Source organism: Callithrix jacchus, chromosome 3, assembly GCF_049354715.1.
Source record: "Callithrix jacchus isolate 240 chromosome 3, calJac240_pri, whole genome shotgun sequence".
In the NCBI taxonomy this organism is placed as follows: Eukaryota; Metazoa; Chordata; class Mammalia; order Primates; family Cebidae; genus Callithrix; species Callithrix jacchus.
In genome coordinates this window covers 138,152,694-138,166,931 of record NC_133504.1, presented here as the reverse complement: position 1 = coordinate 138,166,931, position 14,238 = coordinate 138,152,694, and positions in this window count along the sequence as shown.

The following is a 14,238-nucleotide window of genomic DNA, read 5'->3' as shown; positions in this document are numbered from 1 at the left end:
TATTGGACCTTAAAAATGTCAGACTCTCCAGAAAAGACCTAGTAAGTGAGAACAGCAGTGGAAGCCAAATGCTTAGGCAGATGGGGGCGGGTGCCTAGTGAAATCCCACCTTTAAGCCAAAAATATCCTAAAAGACCAGACTGCTGGTACAAAATCAAATCCACAACCCATAATGAAAACTTCTGTTCCCGTCTGCCTGCCCTTTCTTGATTGATTCTTTCTAAATAATTCCTTTTAACCCATCATATGTTGCATTTTTCAATACTATCTATGGCCTGTCCCTCCCCTATTCTGAGCCCATATAAATCCCTGGACCCAGCTTCGTGGGAAGAAGAGAACCACCCAACTGTAAGGGCCCACACCTTGCATCCCCTGTCCACTGAGATCTTATTGTCTGCTCTTCACACTCTTCAACGTCCAATATAACCTTATCCTTCTTGGGCACAGTACAAGAGATCAGGAACTGTTGAATGTGGGTACAAGACATAACACAGGCAAGCTGGGTCATGCCACTGTGGCTGAGTGGGGTCCTGGCAGGGCATCACCAGTGGGAGGTCTCAAGCTTGTAAAGTTACTGAAAAGAAAATCTTGGATAATGTTGTGGGCTCATGTGGGATATCTGAAGGGTGAGTAAATGCAGATCCAGACTTTTCACTTATTTCTGAGGCTTCTTATCCTCAGACTTTTTCTGAAGGCAAATAAGTACCATACCTCTGATTAACTAGTTAAGAGCAATGGCACAACTACAGTCCTCTGGACCTCACCTCCCCATCGCTCCCGGGGGTTGGGAATGTTGACCTCATTCCAATTCAGCTTTTTCTATGGCATTTTTTCTTTTTTTTGGAGGCGGGGGGATGTCATGGTTCCTATCTCTTCTTTTACAATGTTAAGGGTGTTGTTGCAAACTATAGAGCTATCACTGTGTAGAATTAACCTTAGTCCCAGCCATCAGATATGCAATTCAGAATAATGCGGCTTCTGTCTATTCTTAGAGGCAAATAAGAAGCAGAGATTAAGAGTGTCTCTCCCTGTGGGAGGAACCCAGCTGCACAGAGCAAGAGGCTTTTTCTTCTAAGCATCTTCACCACCCTGCACTTAAGCTGGCTTTTTTTTGTTTTTGTTTTTTTTTTTGTCTTTGCTTCACTATGTCAGGAGTTAACATAGTGAGAGCTCCCTGTGAATACAGGGAGCTTTTCTATGCAAGAGGTGTTATTTTTTTTCATTTTTCAATTTATTATTGTTATTTTTTTACCTTTTGAAAGGCATATTACTAGGCCAGGACCCCTATTCTCCCTTCCCTTCCCTTGTTTGAGGAGGATCCAGTTTCACAGCTTTACATTATCATTGGGCTTATGATAAAGAAGCAGCAAGGCCAGTCTGCTGCTGGCTGCAGTCTGGTGAGAGACACCTGACATGTAATTTAATGAGTCCATAAACTCTCCTGAGGCATATTCTTGCCCCGAACTTAATTCCAAACTTCAGGTTGAAGTCCTAGAAAGTGAAACTAGATCTGAGGGATCCAAAGACTGGCAACAGTAGAAGTCAAGGGGCACTGCACAGGTGATCATGACTAATTTCTGCTGAGTAGTCCCTCTGCCCTGCCATTTTATGAGTAGAAATCATGCTAGCATCCATGGCGTAGTTGAGGTTACTGACAGCAGGGGGATAGGCCTGCATGTGGATGTATGTGAATATTTCCTATTCTCTAGGCCACCTCGTTAACAGGGGTAAAAGCCAAGCCCCATAGGTGCCCACGGGCTGCACACTGCTGGGGTTGCTGGGACCTGGGGCTATAAAGACAGAAAAAAGAAAGGAGATGCCTTTTCCTTCTCTTCCTCATGTACCTCGGGTATTTCCTGGGAGGAAAAAGGAATGAAGGGATGTCTTTTTCCCCTCTTTCCAGATGTGTAATTGGCCATCTTCCATCTGTACTTCTCTTGCATACATCCTGAATCACTGGGACCCTTAAAAAAAATAACTACTTTTTCCTTTTTCCTCCTATGTCTTATCTTCATAGATGGATAATTGTGTCCCAGTATCACAGGACACTCCCCTCAGATGCATCTCCCAAACTGCGAAAAGTTAATTTTTCCAAACCTTAAACTCTTTGGCTTAAAAATGAAATAGGAAGAAATTTCAGATCTAACTGAGCAAACTTTTTGAGGAGGGACAATTTCACAGTATGAAAATAACCTCTTTGTCTGCTTCCCCTTCACAGGACTCCAGGGTAGATAGGGCCTCATAGCTCAGAATAAGCAAATCCAGAAGCCTGACATACTGGCAAAAGAGTAAAAGTATTTTTTTTACCAAACTTCTGACCTCTCTCTCCCTATGCAAACCACTAAAAGGAATAATGAAGATTACTCTTTATATTTTCTGTAAAGTTTTGATCAATGAAACAAAGGATTTGTGAGACTAGTCTTAGCTGTAGTGAAATCTGTTGTACATTTTGCTAAAATTTGTCTTTCTGTATTTTTCTATCAAAAAGAGCATTACCTCAGGATAGAATGTGGGCTTACAATACCATAAGCCCGCTGTTCAAGCCAGACCACCAAACTGGTCAGTAACAAACTTTGCTACAAATCTCCATCTTGTTTTACAAGAAGGTACTGCCACTTGTTATAACCATGTGGCAATACCTTCTTTTGGTCTCTGCTATTTTACCATGGTGACCCAGGGTTATCCTGTCCTAGGGAATGTGTACTTCCTGGTTAATGTCTGTGTGACCTTTGCCATTTGCTGATTGTCTTCTCCTCCATGAACAACTTCTAGTTTCTTTTCTTCAATCTTTCTTTCTCTGGGCTACCTTGAAAGTTTCTAGATTTTGTAAAAACTGCTTATCACCTCTTTGAAAATACCTCATACACTCACAGTTAAGTCATATCCTTAGTTGAGGTTTGTTGATTTCAACTTTGAGGTTACTTTTGGTGATTTTCAAAAGCCAGAAATATTGGCTGTTTAGTGTGGTTAAAGTTGGGTAATAAGGGATTCATGTACATTTTTTTTCTTTTAAAGAGTGCTATAATTAAAATCAGCTTAATTAAAAGTAGATATCCAAGCTATAGTTAAAATACCTTTATGTGTTTTCTCTTCTCAGATCTTGTTTTTCTGGAAAAAGGAAATTTTCTCCCTTGAATGAATCATTTTTCTCCATTTTGTCTTTTTGCACATATCAGAGGCCCTAAGATAACTTCTGCTAGCCTGAACTTCTTGGGAAAAACAGTACCAAGAAGACACCTGTTATCCCACGTTGGGCAAAGAAAGTGCTTTCCTCATGGAGCCCCAGGAATTAAAAGAAGATAGGTTACTCTCAAAATCTGTATTTGTCTTCACGCTACGTCTGTTTGTTGGGCCCTGAAAGCTGCATACTTTCCCAGTCCTGCTTCTTGAAGGGCTCCATCCAAAGGCCAATAATCCAACTAGGAGATTGGCAAATGAAAAATCTTACAACTGCTGGATCTTCTTTTGTCTGTGTAATTATATATGCACATGTATGTAATGTTTATATAAAAAAGAGCTCTAGGCCAGGCGCGGTGGCTCACGCCTGTAATCCCAGCACTTTGGGAGGCTGAGGTGGGTGGATCACGAGGTCAAGAGATCGAGACCATCCTGGTCAACATGGTGAAACCCCATCTCTACTAAAAATACAAAAAATTAGCTGGGTAAGGTGGTGCATGCCTGTAATCCCAGCTACTCAGGAGGCTGAGGTGGGAGAATTGCCTGAACACAGGAGGCGGAGGTTGTGATGAGCTGAGATCACACCATTGCACTCCAGTCTGGGTAACAAGAGCGAAACTCTGTCTAAAAAAAAAAAAAAAGCTCTAATTAATTAGCTTAAAGAAAATAAGTGCTTAGAGCAAATATTTTTGAAGGAAAAGAAAAGCTGTAATGCCTTTTAGTTCATGTGACATTAATCTTCGAAAGGTAAAAACAGTTTTAAAGATTATACATAAAACAAAATGTCATCAAAATGTGAATATGTGGTCTAAACTATGCAGGTTAGATAATGGGTTTGCTAAATGTTTTAAGGTTATAAATGCTTCTTTGGCTTTTGAAAACTGTTTAACTCACCTGCTTCATAATTTGTAGGGACTGGGAACTTAATGGAATTAACCACACTCCTAAGTATACTGGAAAGAATTGGACTTTATCTGTGATTAGTACATAATTAAGATAACTTATCAGTTTTACATTAGAACAGAGGCCTCAGAGGCAAGGCCACACATCCACAACCATCTGATCTTTGACAAACCTGACAAAAATAAGCAATGGGAAAAGGATTCCCTGTTTAATAAATGGTGTTGGGAAAACTGGCTAGCCATATGAAGAAAGCAGAAACTGGACCCCTTCCTGACACCTTACACTAAAATTAACTCCAGATGGATTAAAGACAAACATAAAGCCTAACACCATAAAAACCCTAGAAGAAAACCTAGGCAAAACCATTCAGGACATAGGCATATTCAAGGACTTCATGACCAAAACACCAAAAGCATTGGTGACAAAGGCCAAAATAAGACAAATTGTATCTAATTAAACTCCAGAGCTTCTGAACAGCAAAAGAAACATCATTAGAGTGAACTAGCAACCAACAGAATGGGAAAAAAATATTTGAAATCTACCCATCTGACGAAGGCTAATATCTGGACTCTACAAAGAACAAAGACAGATTTACAAGAAAAAAAACAAAAAACAAAAAACAAAACAAAGAAATCCATTCAAAAGTGGGCAAAGGACATGAATACATATATTAGGCCAACAAACATGAAGAAATGCTCATCATCACTGGTCATTAGAGAAATGTAAATCAAAACCACATTGAGATATCGTCTCACACCAGTTAGAATGGTGATCATTAAAAAATCTGAAGACTGTAATCCCAGCACTTTGGGAGGCTGAGGTGGGTGGGCGGATTACGAGGTCAAGAGATTGAGACCATCCTGGTCAAAATGGTGAAACCCTGTCTCTACTAAAGACACAAAAAATTAGCTGGGCATGGTGGCGCATGCCTGTAATCCCAGCTTCTCAGGAGGCTGAGGCAGGAGAATTGCCTGAACCCAGGAGGCAGAGGTTTCAGTGAGCCAAGATCGCGCCATTGCACTCCACCCTGGGTAACAAGAGCAAAACTCCGTCTCAAAAAAAAAAAAAATCTGGAGACAACAGATGCTGGAAAGGGTGTGGAGAAATAGGAATGCTTTTACACTGTAGGTGGGAGGGTAAATTAGTTCAACCATTTCAACAAAGTTAAAAGCTTTTGTACATTCAAATTGCCTGCCTTCAATCTTTTGATTGAAGAAGAGAAAATGAGGGCTTTCCATTTTGCAGTTGAGTAGTAACACTTCTGCAGTTTCACCACTGTGGCCCAGGTTTATGACTTTTGGCTTTATGAGCTAGTCATCGTTATTGATTCTTTCCCTTCCATGACCATACTTAGATTTTCTGTATTTTCTCATGACTGGGGGTTTGTAGTGCTTTTTGGCCTCTATATGTAGATGGTCAGTTGCAAAGATGAGATCATAGAAAATACGGCTGTAGAAATGTGGGTTTTACCTTACTTATGGCTAGCAAAACTTTTCTTTTTTCTTTTCTTTTCTTTTTCTTTTTGTGTGCTGTCATTGGGGTTGTTCTGGATCTTGTGAGGACTGTTTTACACTTTTGAAGAAGCCTCATGCATCTTTGGATTGAGTCCCTTATCAACCTAATCAAAGGTATCCAAACGGGGGACCTTTGAAAAAAATTTAAAAGTCTGCAATATCAGCTATTTTTTCCCTAACCATAGGTTCCTGCCACCACAGTTGGATAATTTTTGTATTTTTAGTAGAGTTGAGGTTTCACCATGTTGGCTAGGCTGGTCTCGAACTTATCTCAGGTGATCTTCTCACCTTGACCTCCCAAAGTACTGGAACTACAGGCATGAGCCACCTCACTTAGCCAAGATATTTAAAAATATATTTTTTAAAAGCTTCCAAGTCAGAAGTTATCTTAAATCAAAGCTGATATTCAAGCTCTTCCTTCCCCTTTGCTGTTTATAGTACAATATGAAGAAACCTAGAGGGAATTTCTAATGACTCAGACCTCTTTAAGAACACAGAAAAAGGTGCTCTTCCCCTCCTTTTTGGGCTCTTCCATCTTCCTCTAGAGTATGAAGAGTCATGGATAGCTTCCTCTCAGGTCTAATGTTCTCTCTTTGCATTGTGTGACCTGATATATTTGATTTTGTTGGCAGATATCGGAGGGTGTTTCAGGAATTACTTGGTACTGAGGGAGAGAACTTGATCTTTGTGTATGCACAGATTGAAAAGTCATTGTTGAGGGCTATAGTTTTGGAGGTGGTGGACAGCAGTTGCAACAAATAATTGATTCTGAAGGGGCTATTTGTTTCTTTGTACAGTTAGATACATTTGGAGGTTGTGGGATTGCTCACCATTGAGAGATTAAAACTCCTGTTGTGGATCCACAACAGGGTTACCCACCAGCCTTGGGATTGGCCTTGGGTTACCTACCAGCCTCAGGAGAATATCTTTATAGTAAGGGCACTTTGGAAACTTTGCATCATCCAGCTCGATGGCGATTTCCTCTTTTGAAAAACCCAGTATTCAGTTTAAGACTCAAATTCTTGATTTTGTAATAATCTAGATGCTATACCTTTCAGTTGTGTCTTGTTTTCACATATTTAAATATTAAGCCTTAAAAACTGAAACTGCTTTGCTGGCCCTGCTCCTTAATGGGCTCAATCCTGAGCTCAATGGTCCAGTTAGAAAATGAAGACTAAAATAAAAAGCCACCCAAATAAATAAAATTTGTCTTCTTTTAGAATCCTATGGTAAATTTGTATAATTTTTTGCCACCTTGACATCCATTTTTAATATTCCTAACTATACACAGAAACTCCTTCTTGAAAAAGCTTAAATTCTCTCTGTCTCTCTGTCTCTCTGTCTCTCTCTGTCTCTCTCTCTCTCTCTCTCTCTCTCTCTCTCTCTCTCTCTCTCTCTCTCTCTTTCTCTTTCTCTCTCTCTTTCTCTCTGGGCTTTGAGAAGTAAATTTGCTAATTTGTTTTCTCTAAAATTTGGTGAGGAATTCAGCCATGTGGGGCAAATAAATCTTAACCTTTTCCATTTATAAAGGTACAGTTTAAATCCAACTATTTCTTTAAACTTGTGAGTTTTAGAGATCTCATGGCTAAAAGTTTTAAATCAAGCTTTAGTCTTTCTGTTTGTCTGCATTGCCATGTGTACGTGTGTACATGTATAAAGTTTTCTTACGGTACCAAATTGACTTACAAATAAATGAATTCTCATAAATTAATAAGCCCAAATGTTTTTGAACTTCACATTGCTTTACTAGTCTCATGGTATATTAGATAACATTAATGTTGTTGGTTTAATAAAAATAAGCATGTCTTTTGAGTTATCAGCAATATATGCATGTATTTAACTTTAAGGTCTTGCTTTTATAATACTTGCTGAACATACAATAATATAAAAAGAGTAAACAAAAAGTTTAACTTGAGATTATGGCTAGATTTCTCTAAAGTCTTATGAAATTTTTAAAACATAATTGTTAGAATTACATAAATAGATGTAAATGGAATAAAGGTTTATCAATTAACTTTTAATAATATGTTATGTTTAGTTATAAGGATTTTGCAAATCTTTTTAGCAACTGTATTTATAGATTTTTGCTAAGCAAGTTGAAATTATATACGTTCATTAAATGTCTAAATTACTTCCAAATTAGATATAATGCTAAGACATTAATTACTATAATGTAAGTATAAATATAAGTTTAAGCTCATATGCTTTGGCTTATTTCAGAGAAACAAAAAAAAGTTATTTATATCTATTAGTAAATATGACCTGATTTCCATTTTAAAAATGTTCCTTTAGAAAGCCCATTTTTCTAAAAATTGTAAAACATGTAATCATACTCTGTTACTATGTGGCTACCAATTAAAAATCAGTAGCTTTCCAGTTCTGTGAAGAAAGTCATTGGTAGCTTGATAAGGATAGCCTTGAATCTATAAATTACTTTGGGCAGTATGGCCACTTTCACGATATTAATTCTTCCAAATGATGAGCATGGAATGTTTTTCCATCTGTTTGTGTTCTCTTTTATTTCCTCCAGCAGTGGTTTGTAGTTGTCCTTGAAGAGGTCTTTTACATCCTTTGTTAATTGTATTCCTAGGTATTTTAATCTCTTTGTAGCAATTGATTTGACTCTGTGTTTCTCTGTTATTGGTATATAGGAATGCTCATGATTTCTGCACATTTATTTTTTATCCTAAGATTTTGCTGAAGTTGCTTATCAGTTTCAGGAGATTTTGGGCTGAGATGATGGAGTCTTTTAAATACACATCATGTTGTCTGCAAATAGAGAAAATTTGACTTCCTCCTTTCCTAATTGAATACCCTTTATTTATATTTCTTGCCTGATGCTCTGGCTAGAACTTCCAATACTATAGTAAATAAGAGTGGTGAGAGAGGGCATCCTTGTCTAGTGCCGGATTTCAGAGGGATTGCTTTCAGTTTTTGCCAGTTCAGTATAATATTGGCTGTAGGTTTGTTTATAAATAGATAGCTTTTATTATTTTGTGATACATTCCATGGATACCTAGTTTATTGAGGATTTTTAGCATAAAGGTTGTTGAATTTTGTTGAAGGCTTTCTCTGCAACTATCGAGATAATCATGTGGTTTTTGTCTTTGGTTCTGTTTATGTGATGATTGCGTTTATAGGTTTGTGTATGTTGAACCAGCCTTGCATCCCTGGGATGAAGCCTACTTGATCATGATGGATAAGCTTTTGGATGTGCTGTTGCATTTGGTTTGCTAGTATTTTATTGAAGATTTTTGTGTCTATGCTCATCACAGATATTGGCCTGGCCTGAAGTTTTCTTTTTTAGTTGAGTCTCTGCCAGGTTTTGGTACTAGGATGGTGTTGGTCTCATAAAATGAGTTAGAGAGGATTCACTCTTTTTGTATTGTTTGGAATAGTTCAGAAGAAATGGTACTACCTCCTCTTTTTACATCTGTTAGACTTCAGCTGTGAATGCATCTGGGCCTGGAACTCTTTTGGTTGGTAGGCTATTAATTGCTGCCTTAACTTCAGTCCTTGTTATTGGTCTATTCAGGATTTCAACTTCTTCTTGGTTAAATCTTGGGATGGTGCAAGTGTCCAGGAATTCATCCATTTTTTTTTCTAGATTTACTGGTTTGTATGCATAGATTTGTTTGTAGTAATCTCCGATGTATTGTATTTCTTTGGAATTAGTGGTGATATCCCCTTTATCATTTTTTATTGCATCTATTTGATTCTTCTCTCTTTTATTTTTTATTAGTCTGGCTAGTGGTCTATTTTGTTGATCTTTTCTAAAGACCAGCTCCTGGATTTGTTAATTTTTTGAAGGGATTTTTGTGTGTGTGCATGTGTGTGTGTGTCTGTCTCCTTCAGTTCTGCTCTGATCTTAGTTATTGAGACAACAGATGATGAAGAGGATGTGGAGAAATAGGAACACTTTCACACTGTTGGTGGGAGTGTAAATTAGTTCAACCATTGTGGAAGACAGTGTGGTGATTCCTCAAGGACCAAGAAATAGAAATTCCTTTTGACCCAGCAATCCCATTACTGGGTATATATCCAAAGGATTAGAAATTGTTTCATTATAAAGATATATACACATGTATGTTCATTGCGGCATTGTTTACAGTAGCAAATACTTGGAACCAACCCAAATGTCTATCAATGATAGACTGGACAAGGAAAATGTGGCACATATACACCATGGAATACTATGCAACCATAAAAAACAATGAGTTTGTGTCCTTTGTAGGGACTTGGATGAATCTGGAAACCATTATTCTCAGCATAATGACACAAGAACAGAAAATGAAACACTGAATGGTCTCACTCACAGGCAGGTGTTGAACAATGAGAACACATGTCAGTCAGACCTGACATTCCTGTGTTTTCACATTAGTAATATAAGGGAAAAAGAAATGAAGAGTGGAGGGTAGTGGAATATCAGGAAGGCTGGCACAGAGGGGTGATGGGGCAATGTTTCTCAGGGCTTCTTCGAGCAGGATTGGGGGCTGCACAGAAAACTAAAAATGGGAAAGAATTTAGACTGCTGGGAGATCACAGGGCAAGGGGTAACATTGCAGGGTTGTTAGAAGGAGGATTTGTTGTATTGACTGACTAATTATCGCGTGTATATGATATTGTAGGAATTGAGAGATCAATCGGAAAACACAAGATCCAAATAAGAGGAGAAAGCTAGGAATCAGAGGACTAAGATTGGAAGAAGCCAAGACTCCAGTTAGAGAGTGTGCAGCCAGTCCAGCCAGGTACAGAATAACCATTTTCCTGATTAGCAAGCTATTGGGCTCTGTCTTTTAATTTATGACGGTGTCATACATGAGGCCGGACTGGTTTACACAAAAACAACTTTCTTTATTTAGAAACAGGCAAAGACCTTTTCAGTAGTCAGTAAATGGAGACCTCTGCGATTTTGGAGACAAGTGTGGCTAGGGAATTTACTTGAGCTTGAAGTAGGGATAGTGATTGAGTTAATTCTGCAATGCTAGCAGAGAAATCATTAGAGAGGCTACAGAAGGTGACAATTGAAGTGGTAAGTTTTGCTATGCCTGTGCTGAGCGTAGCAGTAATTCCTGACCCCACAAGTAAGGGGATCAATGGAATTGTGTTGTGCTGTGCTTGTGTCATGTCAGAACCACAAGGGTAACAGGGAGGCTTTTGTTTCTGTAGGCAAACTGAATTTTGGAAGTAAGGAAAACTAGGGGACGAGTGCCTGTTTAGTTGGTAGGAAGGCAGACATAAGAAAAACCACAGAGGGAAAAACATCTTTGGCTTAGACAGAACTGGAAGTGTAAACTGACAATATCGGAAGTGTTCTGCGGGTGCTGGGGTCTCGTACCCACACACTGATGGAACCAGCAAAAACTGTGGCTGTTAAAGGTTGTAGCAGGGTTTGGTAGGTTTAACTGTGTGGAGGGAGAGCTTTTGTTTTCATGGTGTATGAGGAAGCATGTGATATCTATAAGTAACCACTCTCTTTCATTAACAAGACTGGGTATGAGCAAAGAACGGGAGTGAGATTAAGAGTGAAATATCAGCTGTAATTAACTGGAGGAAAAGTGTAAACTGGCAAGTTAAACAAAAGCAGAGTATGTAAAAGTCAATGAGTGCAGTGAATCTGAGCATAGTTAGAAAATAATAGAAACAGAGACTATCAGTGAATCTGAGCACAGTTAGAAAATAATAGAAACAGAGACTATCTGAGGTGTGGCTGAAGTAGTAGGGGAGACTGCAGAAAGCTAGAGAAGGAGAGGAACTGAAAGCAAGTGTGTGAAATATGAAGAGGAAACTAAACTTTGGAGGCTGTGAGAGCTATAGAGGGTAACTGGGGCATAACCTGTGATTTTAAGGGATTCTAAGAGTATTAGGGCAGCAGGTGCTGCCATGCATAGGGATAAGGGCCAGCCCAGGACTGTGAGGTTAAGTTGTTGGGATAAAAAGGCTACAGACCATGAGCCTGGGTCCTGTGTAAGAATTTCGAAGGCACAGCCTTTTATTTCTGCAGTGTAGACAGAGAAGGGTTGAGAGGAGTTGGAAAGCACTAAAGTAGGAGCAGGTTTAAGGCCTTTTTTAGAGAACAGAAAAAAGAATGAGGGAAGAAATTTTGGTCGGTGGGGTCAGCTAAGTTTCCTTCTGTAAGTTTATAAAGTGGTTTGGTTAGTGGGACAAAACCCGGTATGCAGAGGCAAAAGTATCCTACAGTGCCTAGGAAGGAGAGAAGCTGCTGCTTAGTGGATGGGGTTGGGGTTTGGGAAATTAACTGGATACGGTTGGCAGAGAGAGCACATGTATGCTGGTGAAGGATTATACTGAGACAGGTAACAGATGGGGAAGAAATTTGGGCTTTGGAAAAAAAGCATTTTTGGACAGGTAGGACAGGAGATTTGCAAGGAGGTTTGTAGGAATTAAAAGGCCATGTTGCAATAGACGGGTGATAACAGGCTTTAAGCCTTCTAAAGCCTGTTGTGGGGTGGGGTACTGGTGCTGGATGAGGTAAGGGTGATCAGGTTTTAAGGGGATGATGAAGGGTGAGTGACTTGTAGCAACAGATGAGAGGTGGTGTCCCACACCCTAGGGTTAAGGTAGGGGGCCATAAGGGGAGCTACTGAGGGAGGTATGAGTTTGGGGAGGAGGGTGGCAATGAGATGTGGTCATAGCCTAGGAATAGTTAAGGAGGCAGACACTTTTGCTAGGATAGTTTGGTCTATCAGGGGAACTGAACAAGTGGGGATGATTAGGAAAGAATGTGGAAAGGAGTGCTGGCTTAAATGGCACCAGACTTGGGGAGTTGAGAGGCTGGAGGCCTTGCCGTCAATTCCCAAGGAGACAGGGCCTTGAAAAGAAGACAGCATGGAGTGGGTGCCCCCGTATTGATTAAGAAGGGGATACAACTTATCCTGGACAATAAGAGCTATCCCAAGCTCAGCATCTGTGATGGTCCAGGGGGCTTCCTGGGTGTTTGGGCAGCGTTAGTCTTCAGCCACCACGCCGAGGAAATCTGGGAAGGATTCACTTCTGGGAGCTTTGGGTTGCAGCTCCAGGAGCTCTGGAAGCAGTGATGTGAGTCAGACAGTTTGACTTTCCATGGCGGCTCCACACAGATGGGGCAGGGCTTAGGAGGAATCCCTGGCTGTGGGCATTCCTTGGTCCAGTGGCCAGGTTCTTGGCATTGAAACAAGGCTTTGGCCAAGGAGGTGCTAGAGAGAAGTCTGGATGCTGTGGGTCTGGCAGTCTGAAACTTCTTCGAGCTGAAGGAGTGGGGGTCTGACTTGCAGCGGAGCCAAGCATTTGTAATTCTGAAATACGCTGCTGCTTGGCAGCCTCTTCTTGGTTATTAAACACCTTAAAGGTGAGGTTGATTAGTTCCCATTGTGGGGTTTGAGGGCCAGCTTCTAATTTAGGTAGCTTTTTGATGTTAAGGGCTAACTGAATGATAAAATGCATATTAAATATTCTTCAGGGGTGAGAGTAGAAATAAGGATGACATTTAAATCACTCCAGGTGAGATTATAGAACTGGGTTAAGCAGTGGAGAATCTGATGAAAAGGAGCCTGATCGTTTGCCGATTTGGAAAAGATTGGATAAAGAGAAAGGAATGTGCATCCTAACTATGCCTTTGCCTCCAGCAGCCTCTTGAAGGGGAAATTGCTGGGCAGGGGCAGAGGAGGTAGCCTCGGGACTAAACTGCCAGCTAGACCAGGTGAGAGGTGGGGAGGTGACAGGAGGGGCATAAGGAGATGGGGTGTGGGCAGAGAAAGAGGAGGGAGGCTCTGGGGTGGGGTGTTGGGCCTGGATAGGGGCTCGATTTGGACAGGCGGGGAGAAAAAAGGTCAGAAAGGTAGATGGGCAAGGAGGATTCTGGGTTAGTGGTGGAGGCAGGAGGGGTGGACGGAAGGGAGAGAAGGAGCAGAGATTAGGGAGTAATTGGAGTGTAAAAAAGTGCCTGGACATAGAGAATTTCAGACCATTTGAACATTTTGCCACAAAAGTCGTCTAGATCCTGCAGGATAGAAAAATTAAAGGTACTGTTTTCTGGCCATTTAGAGCCATTATCCAACAGCCAAGAGGTATTGCAGAAGGAAATAAGACACTTAGGTTTTAGGTCAGGTGATATCTGGAGTAGTTTGAAGATTTTTAGAGCACAGGCTAAGGGAGAGGAGAAGGAATGGAGGGTGGGAGATTGTCCATAGTTTAAGAAGAGCAGCAGAGACAAGGGAAGTGAATGTGCAACCAAGCAGTTTAAAAGGCATCCCAGACCAAACCTTGGCCTGAACCTGGGGAGAATTGCTCAAAGGGAGTGTCCCGCACATTGGTCGGTCACCTGTGAGTGTGAGTGAGTGACCAGAACAGACATCTACGCAATGATCAGTCACTGAGGAAGGACTGTCTTCACAGTTCTGTAGGACGTTTTCCAGTCATAAACCTCATGGAAAGTCCTGTCTTTTTTGTCTCTGCTGAAAGGGAGAGGAAAATGAAACTGAAAGGAGAAGGAAGCTGACAGGTAGTGAGAAGGGCTAAAGAGAAGAGTTAAGGCAAACCGCTTACCTGATCTGAGGATGGTGAGTGGGTCTGTGGGCTGCTCTGATGAGCCTAGGGCATAGGTAGGTCTCTTCACAGAGAAAGCACAAGGAGAACAGTGACAGGG